Source organism: Mustela putorius, unplaced genomic scaffold (genome assembly GCF_011764305.1).
Source record: "Mustela putorius furo isolate JIRA1106 unplaced genomic scaffold, ASM1176430v1.1 tig00000698_pilon_pilon_pilon, whole genome shotgun sequence".
In the NCBI taxonomy this organism is placed as follows: domain Eukaryota; kingdom Metazoa; phylum Chordata; class Mammalia; order Carnivora; family Mustelidae; genus Mustela; species Mustela putorius.
This window is the reverse complement of record NW_025421449.1, coordinates 4,960,415-4,979,776: the sequence shown is the minus strand read 5'-3', so window position 1 is coordinate 4,979,776 and position 19,362 is coordinate 4,960,415.

Below are 19,362 nucleotides of genomic sequence, written 5' to 3'. Positions count from 1 at the left end.
TGTCTCTTCCTCAGTACTGGGCACAGGCCTTGCTCACGTAGGTGCTTCATGAGGGATGGATCAAAAAACAAGTGGGAACAGAGAGCTTTGAAGCATCCTGTTAGTTTCCCTACTCTCTTTTCCTCTTGCCATAAAAAAAATAGTACTGGTATTATTCCTGTCTTGTGCTGGAAAGCACTTTGATACAATCTATTCCTCTTTGTGGCATAGCTGGAAACCATTATTCCCATTTTGCAATGAGGAGAATGAGGTAGAGAAAAGATACAGACTAGATGAGTCAGCAAAGCCAGCACTAAGACCCAGGTTTTCTGATCCTTGTTGCCATGCTCCATACAGAGATGTACAAGAGGTGTACAAGACAGAATGCTGTGAAGATGAGGGCCAGGTGATATATACAATATTCCAGCTCAGGAAACCCTCTTGCTGCTTTTGGAGACTGCCTTCCAGAATACTCCTCAGGCTGTGGGGCCCTAGTTCCTGAGAAACCCTTGGTATAGTATGATTTAATTGCTTGCCTGAGTTCCAGGAACTAACCTGGTGATCTAGGCTCTCTAAGAGAATAAGGAACATAATTTCAGAACTTCATTCCGTTCCTGACTCACAGAGTCAAACCACCACTCTGCCTCTGTGTTTCAGGGGGCCAAGTCGGATGTGGCAACAGAGACTAATAAAGGGGCCCCCTTTCCTGAAGCTTCTCATAAAAGAGCAGGCAGATGCCAGCTGTGCAAAGAGAACCAGGATGTCCAGACTTGACCCTGAGACTATGTTCAGGAAACTGGGCCCCTGAAAAGGATATTTTCTGACCAGTGGGACCTAAGGGAAGTTCACATCAAGTCACAGGATATATTCCTGGGTTGCTACACCAAGAGTGTTCAACATGGTACCATACCAAGAGTACAGTGTCTAGTCCCAGGTCTACCACATCCAAGTTCAATAACCTTAAGCAAGACACTTAACTCTCTTGCTTTCAGTTCCCTTTCTGCAAAACAAGGCAACACCCACTCTGCCTGTGCCTCACACTGCAGATTGAATGGGATCATGCTTGTGTGGGAAAGCATCCGTTCATTCCTTTATTTATAAATATTTATAAATACTCAGTATTTATCATGGGCCTACTATGTGCCAGACACAGTTCTAAGATACCAGACATAAAAGGATGAACTTCTGGAGTGCCTGAATGGTTCCATCACTTGAGTGAAATCTGACTCCTGATTTCAGTTCAGGTCATGATCTCAGGGGCCTGAGATCAAGCCTGGGTCTACGCTGGACATGGAGCTTGCTTGAGACTCTCTCTACAAGCCCCCCTACCCCTCCCTCTGCTTGCACATGCATGTACATATGCTCTCTCTTTCTCTCAGAGAAAAAGAAAAAAGCAGGATGAACTTTGTAAACTACAATTCCTACCCTGAGGGTCTGCCTTGCCTTCTTGACTATGGCTATACTGGCCGAGAAGACCAGCAATTCTCTGGAGTGACTCCCAGAATTCCAGTCAAGTCGGGATGCCGTGTCCTTAGTCAATTCCCAGCAGCTGGCCAGCTGCATGTGCTGATCACACCCCATCGTCCTGATTCCCATTCCCTCCCACCATTATCCGCTGTCTGTGGCTTGAAGCTCTACTCTTTTCCCCTCTATACCCAGGGCAGACGGATTCCTCTGCAGTTCTGGGAAAGAGGCCCTGAATGCTGGCCACGTAGCTTCCGTGTGTCTTCTGTTCCTCCCTGCGTTTGTTAGTTAGTGCTCATGGAAAAGATGCTGCTGTCACAGCAGGCACTGAAACACGATGGGGGAGGTGCTGGAACTGCTAACCCCCATCAGCCTGTGGAAAGAGTGGAAAGAGCAGGGCAGAGGAAGCCACATACTTGCTTCCTTACTCATGGAAAACAGAGAGGCCCGGGGGCTGCACCCTGAGGTTATACTCTGTTGTCAGTAATGCCCTGAACAGAGAGGCTGAGTTGGTCCCTCCAGCTTCAGCCTCTGACCCCTACTCTTTCTCACCCTTCCCTGCCTCACCATATCTGGCCCAATTCCTAGTCCCACCCAAGCCAGCTAGCTCAGATCTCTGCACGAATATTTTGAGCCCTGGCCAAAATTGTCTTTGTCATTAATCCAAACCCAGTTACTTCCTCAGTCAGGAACTTGTGACCTTAAAGGAGTGTTGGTCATGGGTTTCCAGACCTAGATCTTGAGTTCCCTCCAAGAACCAAAGCTAGGTCCTGGTCCTGGAAGTTCTGCTTGGGTTACCATGGGGGGTGGCAATGGCTACTTACCTGGAAGCTGAAGGGGATACCCAGGAAGAAAGGATTAACAAGGCAAACTGAAAACTGGTAGGTAGGGCTGGGAAGTCAATGATGTTTAAGGAAATACTTTCAGCCAGTATATTCAAAATTTTTGCACAGAAGCAAAATCACATAACATCCATAGCCCATATGATGTATAATTTCATGTGTTATGGAGGGCTAATGAAGGGAAGTGAATCATCTGATTTCATTCACTGAAAATGATGAGATTCAGAATTCACGGATTTTGAAGAAACTCATGACACATTTCCACCTTCTCCTCTCCTATGTCTGAATCCTGACTCCTCCCTTCCTGACCAGCGTCAACTCCCACCCCCAGTCGCTTCATCTTCCTACCCACCTGCAGAAGGTACTTCTTTTCTCCAAGCGGTGATTGGTAACAGTGTGATGAAGCAGCCAAGTCCTGGGGGTCAGGGGCAGGTATGTTTCCTTTCAGAAGGTATATAGGATGAGATGTATGGAAGTCTGTGAGAGGAGGGAGCAGAGACAGAGCTCGGAGTCCTTGAGATAGGTGTGTTTGCAGAATGAGCGGAAAAACAGCATGAAGGTATTCTGACCAGGAGGCTCCTCTTTACTCTGAGGGCAGTGATGGTGGGAGGTGTGACAGCAGTTCAAGAAGGGGAAAGCTGGAGGTACCGGGCTGGCTCAGTCAGAAGAGCATTTGACTCTTGATCTTGGGGCTGTGAGTTCAAGCCCCACATTGTGGGGGAGAGATTACTTAAACAAATAAAATGAACCATTAAAAAAAAAAAGAAGTGGAAGGCTGCTTCCCACAAGGAGATATTATAATCTATCCTTTGTTAAAGATAAATGATATAACTGACTTGTATTTGCTTAGCATTAATTTCTTTTTCAATCTTAACACACAACCTTTAAGGAAGCTATTATTTTCCCCATGTTGTGAATGAGAAAACGGAGACTCACAGAGTTTAAGCAGTTTACCCAAGGGCACGCTATAGGTAAGTGGTAGACTTGGGACTTAGTCCCCTACTTGCTCGATTCCAGGAGGTAGAGACCTATCTCTGATGCAGTATCACATTCTTTTGGGAATGTGGGGATGCTTGTTCTTACACCTGGGAATCTTCCTACCTCTAACCAATGGTGCCATCCCAGGGCAGCCCTAACTGTCTTAGTCATGTCTGTGTCAGTTCCTGCCTACTTAGGTCGAGCCAGACTTTAATAAAAATGCTCTTCCTTTTCCTTAATACAGCCAGCCACAGCTGAGGCTGGTCAGAGAAGCCATCACTGGGTCTTCTGGCTGTGCTTATAGCTATGTGGATCTCTGGGAACATCAATGGCCAGTTTTCCTTGTTTGCAACCATTATTCACCCATATTAAATGATGAGGATAGCCTAGGGTTCTTCGTGGGGAAATGAGAGCAGCATCTCTTTTAATGCACTGCATTACTTGCATTTTACTTAGCAGGGCATTGGGCAATAGTCCTGTGCATTATCTCACTTAATCCTCAACGAGGGAGATACAACACCATCCCACTTTATGGATAAGGAAACAAAGGCTCTGAGCAGTTAAAATCACACAGCCATGCCAATACCTTGGAAGTCAAAGCTAGATTTCTGACTCCAAAGACTGTGTTGATTATCACTATGATAGTGTTATCTCTTTACCCCTCCCCGAGGGAAAAAAACTGTACCCTCTTGAATGCATGCCCAGGAATCTGTAATAATAAATATTCACTAATGTTGGGTTTTCTGACCTTGCTTGATTATAAGAATCACCTGGCTTTGGAGTGCCGGGATGGCCCAATCGGTTAAGCATCTGCCTTGGGCTCAGGTCTTAACCCCAGAGTCCTGGGGATCAGGATCAAGCCCTACATTGTTGTTGTTGTTGTTGTTGTTGTCTATTGTGGGGTTCTCTGCTTAGTGGGGAGTCTACTTCTCTCTCTCCCTCTGCTCCTCCCCTCCCTGGTTCCCCCACTTGTGCGTGCCTGCTCTCTCTCTCTCTCTCTCTCTCTCTCATTCGCTCGCTTTTTAAAATTTATTTGACAGAGACAGAGAGCTCAAGCAGGGGGAGCAGCAGAGGGAGAGGGCTCTGCAGACTCTCTGCAGAGCAAGGAGCCAGATACGGAGCTGGATCCCAGGATCCTAGGATCATGACCTGAGCCGAAAGCAGACTGAGCTTAACCGACTGAGCCACCCAGGTGCCACCCCCCCATACTCACTATCTCTCTCAAATAGATTTTTTAAAACTTAAAAAGAAAAAATTACTGGGCTTGAAGGTTGAAAAAATGTAGATTGTCAGGTTACTTCTTGGAAATTCTGCTTCATTAGGTCCAGGTTGGGGCCTAGGAGTCGATTCTTTTTTTTTTTTTTTTTTTTTTTTTTTTAATTTTTTGTTTTTTATAAACATATAATACATTTTTATCCCCAGGGGTACAGGTCTGTGAATCGCCAGGTTTACACACTTCACAACACTCACCAAAGCACATACCCTCCCCAATGTCCATAACCCCACCCCCCTTCTCCCAACCCCCCTCCCCCCAGCAACCCTCAGTTTGTTTTGTGAGATTAAGAGTCACTTATGGGGGCGCCTGGGTGGCTCAGTGGGTTAAGCCGCTGCCTTCGGCTCAGGTCATGATCTCTGGGTCCTGGGATCGAGTCCGGAATCGGGCTCTCTGCTCAGCAGGGGGCCTACTTCCCTTCCTCTCTCTCTGCCTGCCTCTCTGCCTACTTGTGATCTCTCTCTGTCAAATAAATTAATAAAATCTTAAAAAAAAAAAAAAGTCACTTATGGTTTGTCTCCCTCCCAATCCCATCTTGTTTCATTTATTCTTCTAGGAGTCGATTCTTTTTTTTTTTTTTTAAGATTTTATTTATTTATTTGACAGAGATCACAAATAGGCAGAGAGGCAGGCAGAGAGAGAGAAGGAAGCAGGCTCCCCGCAGAGCAGAGAGCCCAATGTGGGGGGGCTCGATCCCAGGACCCCGGGACCATGAGCTGAGCCGAAAGCAGAGGCTTTAACCCACTGAGCCACCCAGCCACCCCTAGGAGTCGATTCTTTTTTTTTTTTTTTTTTTTTTTAAGATTCTATTTATTTATTTGACAGAGAGAGATCACAAGTAGGCAGAGAGGCAGGCAGAGAGAGAGAGGAGGAAGCAGGCTCCCTGCTAAGCAGAGAGCCTGATGCGGGACTCGATCCCAGCACCCCAAGATCATGACCTGAGCCGAAGGCAGTGGTTTAACCCACTGAGCCACCCAGGCGCCCCCTAGGACTCGATTTTTAACACGCATCTTAGAAGAGTCTTACCACCAAACAAGCTTGGGGAAAATGTCAGTCGGTGCTTATCTAGGGAGTGTTGATTAAATTTTTTACCCGGGAAATGCCCAATTAAATCACAAACTTTCTATCTACTGGGGCTTCTACTCCAACCCTATCCTTTGAAATGAGGGCCCGTATAGAGGTGGGAAAGATCCAGGGCTGGAAGGCCAACTTTTGGGCAGAATTTCTCAGACAAGGATGAATCAAGAAGGGAATGTACACCTGAGAGTCTTGTGCAAACCCAGCTACCCTGAGGCAACTTTTCTAAAGAATCTAGTCTCAAAAAGTAATCGCTTCAGCACTCTTGTACTTTGTTCTTTTTTTAGATGCTAGTGATCAGTTCATTTTTAAAATGCCAAATGGATGGCTAATGGAGGGACTTTTCCATATAGAAATTAAAAGAGTCTGGGGAATGAGAGCAACCCTCAAAGTCATGGCAGTGGATGAGAATTTGGTTCCTGAGGACCTCAGGAAAATTGGGAGAAACTGGGTAGAGGAGAGAACAAAGCAGAATTGAGACTAGCTATACTTTCTGAGGAATAGTTCTGGACCGTTCCTTTAGTCATAGTTCCTGCAGGCAACCTTCTGAATGCCTCGATTTTTTTTTTCTTCCTCTCTGGGATTTTCTGGTTCCACCTGAGTGAAACAGGGTTTCCAGAGCACTGTCCCTTGGGACAGTGGGAGCATGGGTGGGAGAGGGTGGGAGCATGGGAACTATCCTCAGCAACAATGGGCCCAGAAAATTGTGGGATGACCATGATGTTTGCATTTTTAGTCAAGAAGGAAGCAACAGTGACATGTGACATGAGCAGACCCTCAGCTCCATGGCATACTAACCTAAGATTTGTTCAGTCTATCCTGGCAGCAGTCAGCTCATTCTATTTGTAAAGAAAATTCTAGGGGGACCTGGGTAGCTCAGTTGATTAAACGTCTGCCTTAACAACAAAAAAAAAATGTCTGTCTCCATTCAGGTCATGATCCCAGAGTCCTAGGATCGAGCCCTCTATTAGTCTCCCTGACAGAATAAATAAATAATAAATTAATTAATAAACAAAATCTTTAAAAAAATTCCACCCAAAGTTCAAAAATAAAAGAATTAAGCTCAACTCAAGGTATTAATGTCATTCAATCAACCAAAAATTACTTTTAAATACCTAAGGTGGACCTAGTGCTGGGCTGGGCCCTGAGGGTACACAGAAGAACATATGTGATCTGTACTCTGAAGGAGTTTAAAATCTGGTAAGGAAGACAAAATGAGTGTACATGAAACAATTAAAATGCCATTAAGCAAGATGGGTACTATTTTTTAAAAAAAGAAAAGAACAGTGTTGGCAAGCTGTGGAGAAACTGGAACCCTTTGGCACTGTTGGTAAGATTGTAAAATGGCACAGCCACCATGGAAAAAAGCATGGAAGTTCCTAAAAAAACTAAACACAGAATTGTCATATGATCCAGCAATCCCAACTCTGGGTATATATCCAAAAGAATTGAAAGCAGAGTCTCAAAGAGATATTTGCACACTGATGTCACTGCAGAACAGTTCACAATAGCCAACAGGGAGAAGCAAGCCAAGTGGCCATGGACAGATGAATGGATACAAAAAATGTGGTCTATACACAAAATGGAATATTATTCAGTCTTGAAAAGGAAGGAATTCTTGTCACATGCTACAACATAGATGAATCTTAAGAACATTATACTAAGTGAAATAAGCCAGTCAAAAAAAAAGCAAATACTATATGATTTTACATATCTTTAGATATAGAGATTTCCAAAGTAGTCAAATTCGTAGAAACAGATAGTGATAGTTACCAGCGGTTAGGAGAAATGGGAAGTTGATGTTTAATGGGTAAGATGACGTTCTGGAAATTAGTTTCACAACAAGGGGACTATACTTAACACTACTGTACATTTAAAAACTGTTAAGATGGTAAGTTGTATGTGTGTTTTTACCATAATTTAAAAAAAAATTACAGAGTACCTGTTTGGCTCAGTCAGTTAAGCATCTGCTTCTCCTCAAGTCATGGTACCAGGGTCCTGGGATGGAGCCCTGTGTCAGGCTCCCTGCTCAACGAAGAGTTTGCTTATCTCTCTGCCCCTCCCCACTGCTTGTGCTCGGGCTCTCTCTGTCTCGCAAAAATTAAATAAATATAATCTTTTATAAATTAAAAATAAAATAAGATAAGTTACATTAAACACTCTGACCACTGATCAAAATTGCAGTAAAGACAGAACAGACACACTGAAGTTAGAGACTTCCTAGACCTGACCAGATCATAAAGGATGTGTCATGTTGGATTGGTAAAGCACGTGGGGAAAAAGAAGTTCCAAATAAGAGTCCTGGAAGATGAGAGAAGCTGCAATAAACTTTGTATATATCCTGGAGAATATGTGTGTGTATGTGTGTACACATGTATACAAGTAGTAAGAAATCTGGCACAATTAGGAAGAGTTTACAATGAAGATCAGTGAGAACCAAGTAGAGCTAGGAAAGTTGAGGTCTGATGGTAAAAGTTCTTAAAAGCCAGGTGGAAGTCTGTACCTGATACCATAGACTCTAGGAAGGCACTCTTGGTTCTTTTCATTTCTTTTTTCTTCTTTTTTTCTATTCTTTACTTTTTTTTTTTTTTTTTTTTTTTAAGAGAGAGAGAGAGAAAGTGTGTGTGAGGTGGGGAGGGGCAGAGGGAGAGAATCCCAAGCAGACTCCACACCAACCGGGGCTCGATCTCATGACCCTGAGAGTTGGACCCTTAACCAACTGAGCCACCTAGGCTCCCCACGGCACTATGGGTTCTCAAACAAGGATGTGTATAAGGTTTCTAGTAAAGCTGAAAATCCGTACAGTCTCAACTGAAATAAGTGAAGCAAAAAACAGTGACTTGTCTGGGCTTAGGCTGGAGGGAATGGGAGAATGAAAACTCCCCCAGGGCTGGGTGCCGGAGCTGGATGGAGAATTGAAATGAAAGGACAGCAGAAGGGAAGTGAGAATGAAGGGGAAGAGAGGAGAACTAAGCTGCCTCTTCATTCTTGGTCTTCAGGAGCTTTGTTTTTCCAAACTTGCAAGATCATGTGTTTTGATTTAGAAAGAGCCTTTCAACAGCTGTACCATGAAATCCATATTTGAAAATCAACACAATAGTCTCATGGGTTAGAGTGAGAAGAATGAAGGTAGAGAGTTCCACCACCCAATCCCAGTGGCACCTGTCAAGGACAAAGGCCCTATCTTGGAGCACAAGCTGAGAGCTTTATCATGAGGAAGAGGGTGACCACTCATGGTGAGGACTGTGGTTTCAGAGTCAGAGAGTGGAACCCCATTCCCAGCTTGGTTGCTGACTCCATCTCTGCACTGGGGTGAATCATTTCCCTCCGAGGTCTCTATTTTTTTCCACCTGCTTTCACAGAAGACAGAGAAGATCAAAAGAAGAAGAAATGTACATGGGCATCAAATTTGAGCAAAGAGGTAAGGCCTGGGCTGTAACAAAGCTCAGGATATGCACCCACGTGGGGATCAGGTCTGACGTGTTCTGCTCTTGACATCAGAAGTCCACGGAGAGGACGTAAGTATTAAACAATATAAACAAATGTTGCCCCAGAGAGTCTGGGTTCTGGGAATACAAACTGGGAATCCCAACCAAAATTCCAGGTCTCCAAGTTCCCCTCAAGGAGTCATAAGGCTTATGCCGGAGGTGAATCACCACACCCAGGATCTGTCTTGGAGACCTAAACCACCGAATCTGAGCCCCAGCAAAGGAAAGGGCTCAATTCAAATAGCTTGAGGGTTGTAACTAGAACATAAGTGGTTCCCTTGGGTCCTAGTGAGACCAAGAAACATTTTTGCCCAAGGATCTGGATGCTGTTCTGGTTCTGAGGTCAGTAGCAGGTCAAAGCCATAAAGTCAGTCCCCGTGGAGTCCTATGGTCTTTGGTCTGGAAGTCCATGAATTAAAGAGCTCAGAACACATGGGCCTAAAGATACTGAGTTTGTATTCCTCCCAAAGCCGATATTATTTCTCAGTCCAATTCTCCATAAGCAAAAGGCAGAGAGATGGACAGCAGCTTGTCACAGTTTAGAAGAAAGACCAGAGGGCACATGGAGAAAAATGTGTGTTGGCCGCTTTTCAGCGATAGTGGTTTCTCTGCCGCAGGGAAATGCTAATCCTCACGGCCAGGGTAAGTTGAAGAGCCCAGGGGGAGGAGTGGACCCTCAGAATCTGGAATGCTAGAAACATTGTGTGCAAAAGGGATTTCGCATACCACTTTGAAACTATTAGGATGGCTGTTATAAAAAAAAAAGTGGAAAATAACAAGTGTTGGCAAGGATGTAGAGAAATTAAAACCCTTGTGCATTGCTGATAGGAATGTAAAATGGTGCAGGCACTATGAAAAACAGTTTGGCAGGTCCTCAAAAAGTTAAACATAGAATTACCATATGATTGAGCAATTCCACTCCCAGGTATACTCCCAGGTATACATCCAAAAGAACTGAAAACGGGGCCTCTAAAAGATACTGCACACCGTATTCACAGCAGCATTATTCACCATAGGTCAAGCCAAAAGGTGAAACAATCCAACTGTCCACTGACAGATGAATGGGTAAACAAAATGTGGCTTATACATACAAGGGAATATTATTCAGCCTTAAAAAGGAATGAAATTCTGATATACGCTACAACATGAATGAACCTTGAAAATGTTATGTTTAGTGAAATAAGCCAGACACAGAGACCACATATCATATGATTCCACTTCTGGGAGGTACTTAAAATAAAAAAATTCGTATAGACAGAAAGTAGAATAGAAGTTACCAGGGCAGGGGCACCTGGGTGGCTCAGTGGGCTGAGGTCTCTCTCTTCGGCTCAGGTCATGATCCCAGGGTCCTGGAATCGAGCCCTGCATCAGGCTCTCTGCTCAGTGGGGAGCCTGCTTCCTCCTCTCTCTCTGCCTGTCTCTCTGCCTACTTGTGATCAATATCTGTCAAATAAACAAATAAAATCTTTAAAAAAAAAAAAAAAAAAAAAAGAAGAGGAAGAAGAGGAAGAAGTTACCTGGGTTGAGGGGAGAGGGGTTGGAGCGTTATTGTTTATGGGTACAGAGTTTCTACTTGGAAGGTTGAAAAGTTCTGAAAATGAGTAGCAATGATGGTTGTACAACAAAACGAATGTACTTGATGCTACCAAATTGAACACTTAACAGTGGTTAAAAAGGTAAGTATTATGTCTATTTCACTATAATAAAGATTAAGTGATTAATATTTTTAAATGGTTAAAATGGTCAATTTTATGTTATGTATATTTTACTAAAAAATGATTGCCAGAAAAGAGGGGTACACAGGAATCTACCCGGCACTGAGAATAAGATTCAGAGAAACAGGGCATGGGAAGATGGTCACAATGATACTCAGACTCAGGAGCTGAGATGGGGATAGGGACTGGGATGGAAACAAAGAGCCTGCCCATGAAGGAGAAGGATAGAATGGGAGAGTCAGAGATGAAAGACAGAGAAGCTGACCAAAATGGAGCCCTGTTAGGGAATAGGGCTGAGTATGGAGAGACAAAGGGGGATTGGCAGGTCTAATTTTTTCAATGAGTCTGAAGTCTGGGTGTTTTCTTTGGCAGGCACATGGATTTCCATGTTTAACCGCTGGAGGGCCTGCGCATGATGCCTCCGGGACCCTCATCCCCTCCGCACTGGTCATCGGACTGTTACCCTCTGAGGCTTCCTTTCCTGTCTCCTTTTAGAGCTGACAGACACCACAGTGAGTCAGTTCTACCAAGACTTGACTCATTTTTGACCCAGTTTTGGTGATTAAACATAGAACCCTGGAATTTGGCACTATGGCTCAAAAGGTATGGGGGGGGTACATGGTTGCAAGACCCAGGTTCCTAGCTGCTTCCTGTTGCCTTCCCATTTCTTTGTAAAGGTTGACGTGAACTATGTTTAGATATTTTATTATTTTTAAGTAGTTTCTACTCCCAAAATGGGGCTTGAACTTATAACCCTGAGGTCAAGAGTCGCAAGCTCTATGGACTGAGCCAGGCAGATGCCCCGGAAGTGAAATACATTTAAAATCAGAAATTTTTGAGTCCAAATTCTGGCTTGCCTCTAACTAGCTATGGGACCTTGGGCAAATTACTTAACCTCCGAAAGCCATGGTTTCATCACTTGTAAAATGGAGCTACGCTGCTCTGCAGCCTTGTGGTGGGGATTAGATGAGATAATGTACAGAGAGCTTCTCAGCACTTTGCTTGTCACAAAGAAATTGCCCAGTAAATTAAGGTATTATTATTACGACTACTATTAGTACCCCGAGATCTTTGATTATTTAGGATTGCTTTGCCACAAAAGCAATGAAGATTTATATCTGGAGAGTCAGTAACTCTGATTCCCATAGCCCTGGATTTAGAGCAGGAAGACCTGAATCTGATCTGGGATCCCCAGTTACTACTTGTGTGACCTTGGGCATTTTCTACCCTCTTGATTTCCTCATTTGTAAAATGGGGATGATTATATAGAGGTGTTCATTTCAAATTAAACTCTATGTGTAAAGGCTTTATAAATAAAAACCACCAAAAAAAAAAAAATCATGGATGTATACTGTACTCAGGACCAGAAGCAAGCTATATCTGGGCCAACATTAAGGTCAACGTGGGAATCAAGGTTGGGCTCAGCACAAGAGCTATAAAACAACTATGATAGAAATCAGTGCTGGCCTTGGAGTCAAAAAAAACTTTGGGGCTAAAATAGGAAGGGAGTCATGAACAGGATCGCAGTAGGGGGTTGGGTGGAGTTTTTAGTTTGGAGCTAGGAATCCATGCCAGATTTGCCCATTGTCTGAGCCCTGAGGGGTACAGCAGTTCTGTGCAGTGATTCAGAGGCCGCTGCACTCCCTGGGATAAAGCTCTAATCCAGAGAATTTGGTTTGGGGGAAAGTAGAGTATAGGACTTAACAAATCCTGAGAGACTTATAGAAGAGTAAGCCTTTAGGCAGATAGTCCAACTGTAGTAGTTCAGCATCCTCATCTCCTTCATTCCTCTCCCAGCAACCGGGGAAGTAGCTAAGTCTTATTAAGTATCATCCCATCTCCAGGTGTGTCCTGCACAGCCCTGGTCCTCACAATCACCCCTCCTTCATTACACATCTTCTGTCATCCACCATCTACCCATCATCATCCATTCAACAAAGATTTATTGAATACTTACTATGGGGCCAGCACTCTGCCAGACCTTGGGGATCCAGTAATGGATGGAAGCAAGCATGTTCTCCGTCCTCATGGAGCTTCAGTCTAGAAGGAGAGACAGATAATGCAGCTGACTGCCACCTTCTACATTTGTGTGCATTAGTGGGTGGTGGCGGATTCTAAAATCAGTGCATGAGGCAAAGATTGGAAAATTATTCTTGAAAATGCCTTACGTTGCCAGCACCTTGGCATTTAGAAGCACAAAAGCCAAGAAATAACATCTATTTCTCTTTGCACCTTGGGTGTCACCCTGAGATAGTAAATGGCAAGGTCTGGCTTTAATGGTGGAGTATGATTTTAAATAAAGGGATTTCTTTGTTTCTTGATCTTTCAGCTGAGTGTGGATAGTTGGGTTTGCATAAGTTAATGTCGTTAATGATGAGACTCCAGCATAAATACAAATTACACCAATATGTATAATAATATATATAATATGTATGTAATTATTATAAATACGTAGAGGAAGAATACAGTGCACTGTGAATATGTACAGTGGAGGGACATAGTTTAGTAAGGGGTAGACAAGTGAATGATATGGAAGGCTTCACTGAGGAGGTGACATTAAACTGAGTCCTAAATGGTGAATATGAGTTTGTGAATATGAATATGTCATAAAGGGAAAGAAAGGACTTTCCCGGGATGCCTGGGTGGCTCAGTCGTTAAGCGTCTGCCTTCAGCTCAGGTCATGATCCCGGGGTCCTGGGATCAAGTACCACATCAGGCTCCTTGCTCACCAGGAAGCTTCTTCCTCTCCCACTCCCCCTGCTTGTGTTCCCTCTCTCGCTGCCTCTCTCTCTCTCTCTCTCTCTGTCAAATAAATAAGTGAAATCTAAAAAAAGAAAGAAAAGAAGGAAGGAAGAAAGGGAGGAAGGGAGAGAGAGAAGGAAAGAAAGAAGGAAAGAGGAAATGAATTTTCCAGGCAGGGGTATTGACCTGAGGCAGAAAGGAGCTCAGTGCGTCTTAGGAACTGAAAGCCAATTAAGATGATGTTGAAGAGATTAAAAAAAAGGCCTCCCCAAGTCAGCCCCCAAAGTAAGGACCTATTCAACATCTCTAAGGCGGTGTATAGAACATCACAGAGGTAAGGAAGCCTGAGACTCAGAAAATTAAATAATTCAGAGTACAGGGCTAGAGGAAAAAAAGTCATCAGTCAGTATCTTTTGGAATCACTGGGCGAAGTGCCCTGTGAGATGCAAAGAAAAATAAGAAACAGGTTGGGCGCGTGGGTGGCTCAGTGGGTTAAGCCGCTGCCTTCGGCTCAGGTCATGATCTCAGGTCCTGGGATCGAGTCCCGCATCGGGCTCTCTGCTCGGCAGGGAGCCTGCTTCCCTCTCTCTCTCTCTCTCTGCCTGCCTCTCCATCTACTTGTGATTTCTCTCTGTCAAATAAATAAATAAAATCTTTAAAAAAAAAAAAAAGAAAGAAACAGGTTATTGGAAACAGGAACAGTGGGATTCACAGTGATAGCTCTGAAGAGCCTATAGAGAGACCTAAACCAGGAGTCATAAATGCAAACACCCCAGAGGCAAAGCAGTTCCCAGCCAGTGACTGCTGGGTTTGCTGGATAAACATGCTAATACCTTTGCCTCTCGGGTGAGAGAATTTTGAGGCCTGTGTCCTACACTGTTTCTCTGAGTTCCCCAGGAGAATTAAGCTCCAGACGTCCAGATGGTAATTTCCTTAGTAACCTTAACCTTATCCCTTACCTTTCCTGTCTCATTTCCCTACTCCCTACCTGGAGTTTCCTAGGATCACCTTCCCAATAAACTACTTGGAACTAAAGACTTGTTCTGGGAGGAACCAACCTAGGACACAAAATGTTAAGAAACATTTGAAACCTGGATTTTTTTTTTTTTAAAGATTTATTTATTTATTTATTTATTTTAGAGAGAGAACAAGTGAGGGGGCTGAGGGAAAGGGAGAAAGAATATCCAGCAGACCCCTTGCTGAACACCTCTTGGTCTGTTGACCAAGTGTCCATCGCTTAACTGACTAAGCCACCCAGGCATCCTGAAATCTGGATTGTTTTATGTTAAAACCTCCCAAATGAAATTGTGCAAGTCAACAAAAACAGGCTGAAGGGCCGGATTTAGCCAACAGACCATCAGTTTGGGATTCCTGACCTAAACTAAGACTTCATCTTTTTACAACAATCCCCCAGGAGAGGAATACCTTGGCTAGAGAAAAGTGTTTAAGGCAGAGTTGGATGAGAAAGTTCTAAGAGTGAGACTCAGTGCTGCATGAAAATGACAGCTTCCAAGATGGGGAGTTAGGGAGGTCTCAGCGATGAGGAACACTGCTCTGAGGTCTGGCAGCTCCTGCCCCTGGCTCCCTGCATGCCTCCTCGTTTGAATACACCAGGTCCCCATGCAAAGTCTCAGAGCAGAGTCAGGCCCAGCAGCTGCCTATCCCAAACTGGTTCTGCAGCAAGAGTGACAAGCCAGGGCCTGCTGGCTGCAGGGTCCTCAGAATCAGACTCTCCCGGCTCCCAGTCACAGCCCTTCCCGGAACTGTAAGACAGCTGCCTTTCTGCACGATCTTAGCGTGGTGCAGGGAGAGGCCTCAAGAGTGTGTGTGTGTGTGTGTGTGAGGAGCTGGTTGGGGAGAGCTGTGAGCCCCCACCCCCAGCACCTCTAGTCAAGCCAACTTTCTAGGCAGTCATTCCAACTCAGCCACCTAAAGTGCTGACAGGAGGCACTGTCATCCTCTGTTGCATGGAGGAAGACACACCAGGCCCTAGAGGGGTGAGGGCTGCACCTGGCCGGGATGCCCAGACAGGCCCACGGGTGACAGGCTACACCTTATGCCCCAAGCTGTCTCCAGCCGTGTTTGCAGAGCCTGTGCTATTTTCGGTTCCTTTGTCATCACTGCAGGCAAACTGGACTGGAGGAGTCTGATTAGAAGGGAAAGAACCTGTTTAACAGAGCTGGGCTAGGGGAGGCTGCTTCCCTAGGTTGGCACCATAGCACCCTGCAGAAAAGCCTGTGTCACTGCCTCTGAGGCTCAGGCCTGGGTTAACAAGCAGCAACTTGACAGACAAAAGAGGCAAAGAGGAGGACTTTGAGGTTCAAGGGCCAGTGGCTTTAATGCCCGTCTTAGGAATAACCATGACAATAAAAATACCTTATTATAAATGAGCTGGAAAGTATTTAAGTATCCTTCAGAGAGATGATCTTATTTGATCCTTACTGCAATCCTTTGGGACAAGCAGGCATTACCCGTCCCACCTTAAATATAAGGAATCAAAAGACTCACCAAAGTCAAAGTGGCTTGCTCAAGGTCACAGTCTTAAGGAAGTGACAATGGCAGGGCCTGAAGTAATCGCAGCAGGGGGTTTTGGGAATCCAGCTTTGCACATCTAGAGGTCTTTGGAGGAAAGGGGACTGGGGGGCGGGGGAGAGGGGGAGAGGGGGACTCCTGACCTCCTGCTGGGGGCCCCAGGACATGTGGTGCTTGGTGGTTCAGTGGCTGAGGAGGGGACCCTCCCACAGAGCCTGCTGGTGGTCTGCGCTACAGGAGAGTCACAGCCAGCCTCAGGTAAGCTCACCTCCTCTCTTAGCTGGTGGGTGAGAAGGGTTTTTCTCTTCCCCTCATGCCGCCCCCTGAGTCAGCTCGCTGGCATTGCCCTGGCATGTCCTGGGCCCCACGCCCAGGCAGTGAGAAGGAGCTGGCAGATTGCCCAGGGAATGCTGCTGTCTTCACTCCAGCCAAGTCCTAGTTAAGACCCCTTCCCGGAGGAAGCCCAACAATGGCTGCATTGGGAGCTTTGACTTGTAGGCATGGGGTGAATCTTCCTCACCCCTTGGACTTCCTGGCATAGATAGTATGGGGCACACGCCTTTACCTAAGGGCTGCAGCCTAGGACCGGATGCAGGGACCAAAGGCATTTTATAAACTGGCTGAGCCAGGCTGCCACCCCAGAGCCCTGCTTGGGTTTCTGGTCACATCCAAATAGCTAGGGAGGGAGTTGCTTTTGGACAGAAAAGGGGAAAAGAGAGCCAAGACTCCAGCCTGAAGCTGCCTCAGCTGTTTCTGGGGCTCTGACTCAGAAGCTGCTTCTCAGGAATGTTGAGCACATGGGCCTCTGAGCCCCTTGTCCAGGCACAGTGGAATGAACAGCTGGGGCATGGGGGCTGTTTTATCCTCCCCTCTGTTCTCTGAGGATGTCTCTCACAGAAAAACCCTACCAGGATAGATTGAGGGCTCATCTTGGAAGGTCCTGGTCTCCCTGTCTAGGAAGGAAGCCTCCCCGGACCACATTAGCCCCAGGGATCGACCCCAGCAATGAGTGTCTGTAGCCACCGATTTGTACTTGTCAAAATGCTACGTTGCATGGGCATCTGTCTCTTCTCCCTCTCTGATTATCTCATCTCCCTAACTGTTGCAACTCCTTGACTTCATGCTTCTGGGTAAAAAGAGATAACCTGAACATAATCTTCATTTGATAAATATATTGGTTGACAAATAATCTGAGAAAAAGGAACAAAGAAAAGAAAGAGGCAAATGAAAAAATAGTGAGAAAACCTGCAGTCTGGGTCACACCCCAAAATCTGGGGACTCTCCTTTCCTTTCCAAGCAAAGCTCTCAGGTCACTTGGAAAAAGGAGAGAAGAAAAGCTGTGGAGAGGTGGCCTGGCATTTCCTTGCCCCAGCACCCACCCCAACCCCAAACACCCTCAGATCTGCCAAGATCTGCCAATGAGGGGGGCTCCACAGTGATTCTCCAAATGTGGACAGTTTCTTTTCTCTGCCTCTCACCTTTATTTATCTCATTTCTCTAAAGCAGGTAGATATCCCATGGGATAATCCACACCGAAATGAGACCCAAGGAGAACTAATCCTGGAACAGAAATTATGTTAGCCACTTAAAATACAATACAATGTTTTTAGGCTTGTCTGTGTACCTCCTTAGATCATAAGAGCTGGGAGGGCAGGAACAGAGTCTGTCTTGTTCACCAGGCTAGTCCCAGAATCTAGCATGCTGCGTGGTACACAGTAGGCACTCAGTTTGGTGCTCCGTGCATGTTGGTAGATTGAGCTAATTGAGGGGCATCTGGAGCCTGCCAGCAGCTGCCATCAGCACCTTTTATTTTGGAGCTAACTTATTCCAGGTCCGCGAATCTGAGGAACTATTGGAAGGAATTAGAGCCAGATGCACTGATAGGCTGTCTCTGGGCCTGTGGGCTCTCAGATTTGGGACTGGAAATGACTCCTGGGGTGGGGTCTGCTGAGTAATCTACAGCCCTGATGTCTCTCTAAACCCGAGCCTACTGCGGCCTCTAGTGGACAAGCCGAATCACTGCCCTTTTGGGGGTGGAGGTCCAACTTTCTTATCTCTTTGTGCCCCAGGATCTTCAGGTTCTCCACCTGCAGGCCCAGGGTTAAGAGTATACACGATAGCACCACCAGCAAGACAATGAACCATATCATAACAATAGATCAGACGTGGACCGTACCAATCCATTAAAAAGCACCCTCTACGTCCAGTACATAGTCGTCTGATAAAAGCATGAGGAGGGAGGAAGAGGGAGACATGAGAATAAGTAAGGACTCCGCCCTTAAGAAACCTATGCTTTAACCAGAAGGCCAAACTAAAATTTAAAACAAGCAAACAGCGAGCCTGTCATCAGGTGCCAAACATTTCAAGAGCTGAGTTCAGAGGACTAGCTTAACTTCTCTGTGCCTCAGTTTTCTCATCTGTAAAATGGGGATATAAAATTTACCTTGCCAAAAAAAAAAAAAAATTTACCTTGCAGAGTTGTACGAAAATTATAATAAGACGATGAGGGAGAAACGTGGCATTGTGTTTCTTGCTGTTATTCAAGTAATCTACGTTCAGCATAAAAAAAAATTAGAAAGCAAACCTAGGAAGAGGAAGAAGTTCACACTGATACCACAATCAGAGATAAGTACTATGAACCTAAAGATATACATTCTTAATGTGTTAAGCATGTCTGTAGAAGCAGGGGCATTCTGGGAGCTGTATGAAATCACAAAACCAACTAGAATTACAGAGGTTCTGGGAGGTTATGCATGAGCATTCATGCTTAATTCTGAAGGAAACAGCATTTCAGCAAAGATACGACCTACTGAAAGCAACATTATTTCCTGCAGCTCTTTGCATATATGTTCATCTTAGCAGAGGGCCTTCCTTGATTACCCTATGTTAAATAGCACCTCTACCCCCTTTCCCCACCTTGATTTCCTTCATAACATTTATCACCACCTGATGTATTAAATATTTATTTGTTTATAGTTTGTCCCTCTCGCCAGAAGGTAGGCCTGTCAAGGGCAAAGACAGCATCTATGTTGTCCCCTGCTCTACCCGCAGCACGGAGACAGTGCTTGAAAAAAGTAGGTGTTCAACCAACATTTCTAAAAAGAAAGCGCGAGAAAGAAAAGTGAAGTATAAAATGGAGTTGGCGAGGCGCCTAGGTGGCTCAGTGGCTTAAAGCCTCTGCCTCAGGCTCTGGTCATCATCTCAGGGTTCTGGGATGGAGCCCTGCATTGGGCTCTCTGCTCAGCGGGGAGCCTGCTCCCCCTCTCTACCTG